The 5,957-nt window shown below is 42.5% G+C and overlaps 1 non-coding gene across 1 annotated transcript; it reads right to left on the bottom strand.

Annotated features, from left to right (window-relative positions):
* Positions 1-239: 239 nt before the first annotated feature.
* Positions 240-312, bottom strand: trnah-gug (transfer RNA histidin (anticodon GUG)). Its single transcript has one exon. It is a non-coding gene; the product is annotated as a tRNA-His (tRNA).
* Positions 313-5,957: the final 5,645 nt, after the last annotated feature.

The raw sequence follows: 5,957 nt of genomic DNA, 5'->3' as shown, positions 1-5,957 counted from the left end.
AGCAGAGCATCACCGCGAGCAACAGTTATTTGATCGGTGGCTTTATGAAATGGAAAGGTGCCCATAAGTCACCTGCGCGACTATTCGGCTTCTCTCCTGTGATGAGGCTGGAACATTGACTCTCATGTTCTCAGGTACATTTAATGAGGGCATTCTCGTTCCTGCAGATGAGGAGCTCACACCTTATTTCGGGTTTTGAAAAATCAGTTTTTAAGCGGGATTAAAATCTACCCTGCCTGCGAGCCAGGTAGGATTCGAACCTACAGTCTCCTGATTCACAGTCAGGCGCGTTATCCATTGCGCTACTGGCCCAATGCACCGCCTCAAGAGCCGTGATGTTAATACGGACACGGTTAATAGCAGTCATGTTCACCAGTTGAACAAGCAATAAAGATTATCACTGTCACTGCTTCAGTCTAATCTTCATCACCTTTTAAAGCAACGAATTTTCCAAAAAAAAACACGTATGTCCTCATGAAGTTTCCATTCTGTCTGCTTAGTCATTTAATGGAATGTGATGTGATGAATTTCGAATACACTTCTTCAGCATCACTGACGGGAACGTGAGCCTAATCACCACATTGTATATACCAGTTAATATTCAGAGGTTTCGAGTACAGTAGCGACTTTTGCGAATATGCAGGAAAGTGAAAACTGTGAACCGAGCAAAAAAATCCCTTCATGGAAATTAATCCAATGCAAAGTCAAACATATTAGAACGGCAGATGACGTAAACATTCCTCTGCATCTCTCTGCACAGATGCTTCTCTAAGAATTGACTCTTTGCAGAATTCTTCTTTGTAATTTAGACTGTCCCAGGTGTAGATATTCTTTCAATCCACAAACAAGTATCCTGCTGAAAACTACTTACTTAAGAATAAAATAGTTGACTATCTCTTCTACCAGCTGATGTCCCAAAGTTCCGTGTTCCATGTGAATACAAGTTCTTTCAGGTGAAATTGGAGCTCCCAGCCTGAAGTCCCACTGCTTCTTGATGCGTGGGAATTGAAGCCGCTGTCGTTAAGGCGGGAGCTTTTAGCCTCGATATTTCACGCGCCTCTGTATCATCAGAGAATGGCATTACGCTCACCAATTGCATTTTCGCAGCCACATGCTCGCGCTGAACGCCATTACCATTTCCAATTAGTTTTGGGTGCACTGCAACTCAATTTCCCTGATTCCACGCCCTTGAACTGGGATTATATGGCATGCCATTATATGATTACGTCAATAAGTGAGGAAATTGGTGAAGTAACCGATGTTAAAATACACTGTTATTGAGAAATACATTTCAGCGATACCCTGCAGTATCCCATGACCCTTTGAAGTTTTGTAGATATCTTGCAAACATAACATCCTACAATCTCTGTGTTGCAATTTCTACAGTCTCTCCGGACATAGAAGCTATATATATGCAACCGAATCTGAGTTCCCACATCTCAGTCACTGTTTGACAAGTATTCCTTTGTGCGTGTGTTTCTGTTCTTGGCATAACCTCTGCCCCGATCCTTATTGCTTTTTGCATCGTGCTTTTCCATGTGGCGCCAGGATAATGAAATGGTTCTTCCTTGGCATTGTAAACACAGCAAGTTCTGCTCGAATCAGAATGACAGCAATCGGCATTTTCCCGTTTTACTCCATGTAATATGTGCTTAGCAAACGCTGAGAAAATCAATCTTTGTTTTACATGAAAATACGTGGTGATAAGTTTCCTTTTTCAAACACCCGCTATCTCACATCTTTGCGTTTCACATATCATAACCACCCTTTATCGGAGAAATCTCTCCCTCCCACAAGAACTAACTCGCCTAAACGTCCACCCTCCCATTTCACTGAGGTACTGCACAATATAATACTGACATTTACACTGTTCATTCTGTACTGCTGCGGTCACTGTTTTGGGTGAAAGTGCTCAATCACATGGTCGGCATCTTCAAGCAATTCAATCCATTTAGATGCAGCTGTTCTGTAATTAATCCTCATGGAGCAGTTTTTATTGGCAGGGACGATAGATTACTGGAACATCGGGCTCAGGATAAGTGCACAGCGCAGGATTGAGCAAATGATGTTTTATTGGAAAAGACAAGTTTCTGTGGCTTTCTCAAGTCAATTATTTCATTTGTTCATTCGGTTCCCCCCAAATATTGCGTGCAGTTCTGCAATTCACATTACAGGAGTCATGTGATCGCACTGGAAACCTTGCAGAAATTTACCAAGTTGAAAAGTTTAGGTTATGAAGACAGATTGTTTTGACTGGGGTTGTTTTCTTAAGGCAGAGGAAACTGTGAGGATATATGTTTCATATGCACTAAGTAATGAGCAACATGGACAATGCAGACTAAAAGAAACGTTTCCTCTTGACCGATCAGCAGGGGCGTAGACTGAAGTTAAGAGGTGGAAAGGATTGAGGAGATATGCAGAAAAATCTCATCAGTAAGCGGATGGTTGAATCTGGATTCACTGTCTGAAGGGATGCGCAGAGGCGAACCCACATAACCTTCAGAAATACACGGATCTGAACTTGAGTTGTTAATACATACAAGGCCAAGTGATGAAAATGAATAAAGATAGTCAAGCGATTGCATCTGACGAAAGCATGTACAACGACCTTGAGGGCTGTCATTCTACACATACGTGGTATTCGTGTAGCTGTCCATGGAGGGCTAGCAGGTCCATTTTTTTCGCTTTCTTCGCTGTCACCCGGCTTTGATTCTCAGTCCGGGAGTTGGGTTTGCTATGATCATTTCGGCTTCAGAACAGTCAGTTTTAAGTGCAGTAAAGTCAGCGCTGCCCGAAAGCCAGGTTGGAATCGAAGCTCCACACAGTAGATCTGTAGTTAGGTATGTTATCCATTGTGCCACTGGCCCGTTGTATGTGCTACATTGTGCGGTAAATTAACTTGTATGTGAATTTGAAACCTGCCAGTCTTGCTCTTGAACCAAGTCGAAACTTTAACTACAATCTCTGGACCGTAACCAAGCGCATTATCCATTGTGACACTGTGCTCGCGCGTGCTTGAGGTTGGCATTCTGCAGAGTTGTGATCTAAACACGGACATGACCAATCGTACTCATGTTCAAAGTTGAATAACCAGGAAAGATAACCACCGTTACTGCTTCACCTCAATGATCCACTCTTTGTGCAGCGGGAGGTTTTGTAACGAAAAGACATTCATCCTCATGAAACTTCCATTCACTTTGTGTCTACTCAGCCATTCAATGGGATCTCCGTTCATCTGATGAATTTCAAATTCACTGTACTGATTTTGCTCCATCACTTTTGATCAACTAATGCCTAATCACAACATCGTATTCAAGCTAATTTTCTAAGTCTGAAAGTATTTTAACGGCCTGTGCGAGTTTACAAGAAATTCAATAAAATGAAATGAGCAAAAAAATTCCCTTTCTGCACAGAGCAGAGTTAGCCATATGAGATAGCTCAGAGAGCGAAAACATTACCTCCATTTCTCTCAGTTCAGATGTCAATAGTATCTGCTCCAAATACAGTTGGAACTTCCAGCTTGATATCCCAGTGCTCCCTGCTTCGTGTCAATGGAAGCTGCTGCAGTTCAGGTTGGAGCTCCCAGCCTGATGCGACGTATACTACGTCAATAGAAACTGCTCCACGCAATGTTGGAACTCCCAGTCCCCGGCATTTCAATTCACTCTGTACTTTCGGTGAAATATTTCACACTCAATGATTTCATTTCTGAACTCATATCCACTGCCTCATCCCCATCCGCATTTTCAGTTTGATCTTCGTTGCTGCACCACACAGTTTCTCGTATTCCAGGCCTGAAACCTGGCACTATATGATATTCCACAGCAATGGTTTCTTCCTTGCATGACGAAATTGCAAAAGCAACCGATGGTAAACTACATTTCTTTTGCAGAAATACATTCCAGCAATTCCCTGCGCTATTCCCTGATGCTTTCATTTTCTGGAGGACTATATCAATCTTCGCCTTCAACAAACTAAGTGATGAAATATCCATCGGCTCTAGAGATACCGAAGTTAACCATTCAGCCAACCATGAGTTTGCATTTCTCAGTCACTGTTTGTCAAGTATTCCTACTGTTCATGTAGACCTGTTCCTAACATATCCTCTGCTACTATCTTTACTGCTTTTTGCATCATGCTATTCCATGCGGTGCCGGTATCGCGCAGTGGTTAGTGCTTTGCGTAGTGGCAGCAGAAAGATCATCTCCAATTTGACTTCCAGTATTGTCACTTGTTCCCGTTTTATGCAGAGTAAGACAAGCTTCACAAAAGCAGGAGCGAATCAATCTTTTTTGACATGAAAATATTCGTCGAGGTGATGATTTTGCTCCTTCAAACCCTGGCCCTTTCACATTCTGTTGTCTATGTATCAGGATTTAAACGCACCAATTCTCGGAGATTTCTCCCCATCCCACGATCAGTAACCCTGCTTTAGGTTCCTTCTCCAATTTCCCTGAGGCATTTGGCTATCAAGCACTCGCATTGACATTGTTCAGTCTGTGCAGCTGCAGTCAATGTTGTTGGGCGAACGTGACCCAATCCCACAGTTAGGACCTTAAAACCAATCGATCCATTTACATACTGCTGTTGTGAGATCAGTGCTCATGTAGCAATTTTTACTGACATGTTCCGGAGATCACTGGAACATCAGGCTCAGGAAAATGACACAATGCATATTTAGCAAAGGGTATTTTTTTTTTGGAAACGATCAGTTTTTCTGTTCTACTTTCAATGGAGAAGAGGAGATTGTGAGGAAACATGATTGAAATGTGCAGAACAATGAGAGATAAAGGCATGTTCGGCTGAAAGAAATGTTTCCTCTCGGACAAACGCCAAGTGGAGTCGATAAATGTACAAGGCAGAACATTTTCAGTAGATAAGCAGTAAAAACTTTATCCACCAATGGTGATGGATAAATCTGCAACTCATTGTGATGAAATCAACACAACCTTCAGAGATATTCAATCTGTATTTGTGATGTTAAGGCATACAAGGCAAAGAGATGGAAAATGGAATGAGGATAGCGAAGCGGTTGTTTCTGCAGAGAACGCGTCCAACACATTTGAGGGCTGTCACACTACGTGCCTCTGACCGCTGTAGTCGTCCCTGGTCATGTCGTGGTTCTGAATTGGCACTTTTACCACTGAAGCCCGCGTTCAATTCCCAGTAAGGGCTGTTTTGTTCAGCATCAACAGCGTGGGCATCTGTGATAGGATTCCTTTCAATGCTTCGAATCAATCAATGTCTCCACGAACATCAGAGTTAATGTCCCAGCCTCTTAAAGAAGGAGAAGGTGCCTCGGCACTCCATGAACCAACATGAGACTGAGATATTTATTTTGTTTCCTTGCCATTACTATGAGCCGCAGCGATTGGGTCGATGGCTCTGTGAAATTGAAAAGTGCCGATTCGCAGTGTGTGGGACTATTTGGTCTTCCTCACTTGTGATGACGCTGCGACATTGACTGTGATGTTCTCCGGGATGTGTAATCAAAGAGATTCTCGTGTCTGCATATCAGGAGCTCAAGCTTCATCTCGGCTTCAGAACAATGAGGAAGATTAGGTTGTGAGTGTAATGAATACCCGTGTTAACCTCGAGCTAGAGCTGAATGAAATCTACAATGTTCTGATCTTGAGTCAGGCACGTTAGACTTTGCGCCACTTGCCCCATATGTTCTTCACGCTTTCATGCTTCAGAGTTTTGATGTTAACAAGGACAGGAGAAATAGCAGTCATATTCAAAAATTTAACCAGGAAAGAAAATCACCACCACTGCTTCAGTCCAATCTTCCCCACGTTGTGTTTCAGCGCGATTCATAATGAAAACATATCTGTCATGATGAAGCTTCTATTCAGCCTCTTGTCTGTTCAGTCATTGAATGGATCATCGTTGATCCTGTAAATTTCAACATTAGTTTCCAGCTTTTCCTCCATAAATCAAGATAAACTCGAGCATAA

The sequence above is a fragment of the Chiloscyllium plagiosum genome, unplaced genomic scaffold (genome assembly GCF_037043375.1).
Source record: "Chiloscyllium plagiosum isolate Xiang-an unplaced genomic scaffold, Cpla_swu_hap1 HiC_scaffold_38, whole genome shotgun sequence".
Lineage (NCBI taxonomy): Eukaryota > Metazoa > Chordata > Chondrichthyes > Orectolobiformes > Hemiscylliidae > Chiloscyllium > Chiloscyllium plagiosum.
This window is presented reverse-complemented; position numbering and strand designations above follow the sequence as displayed.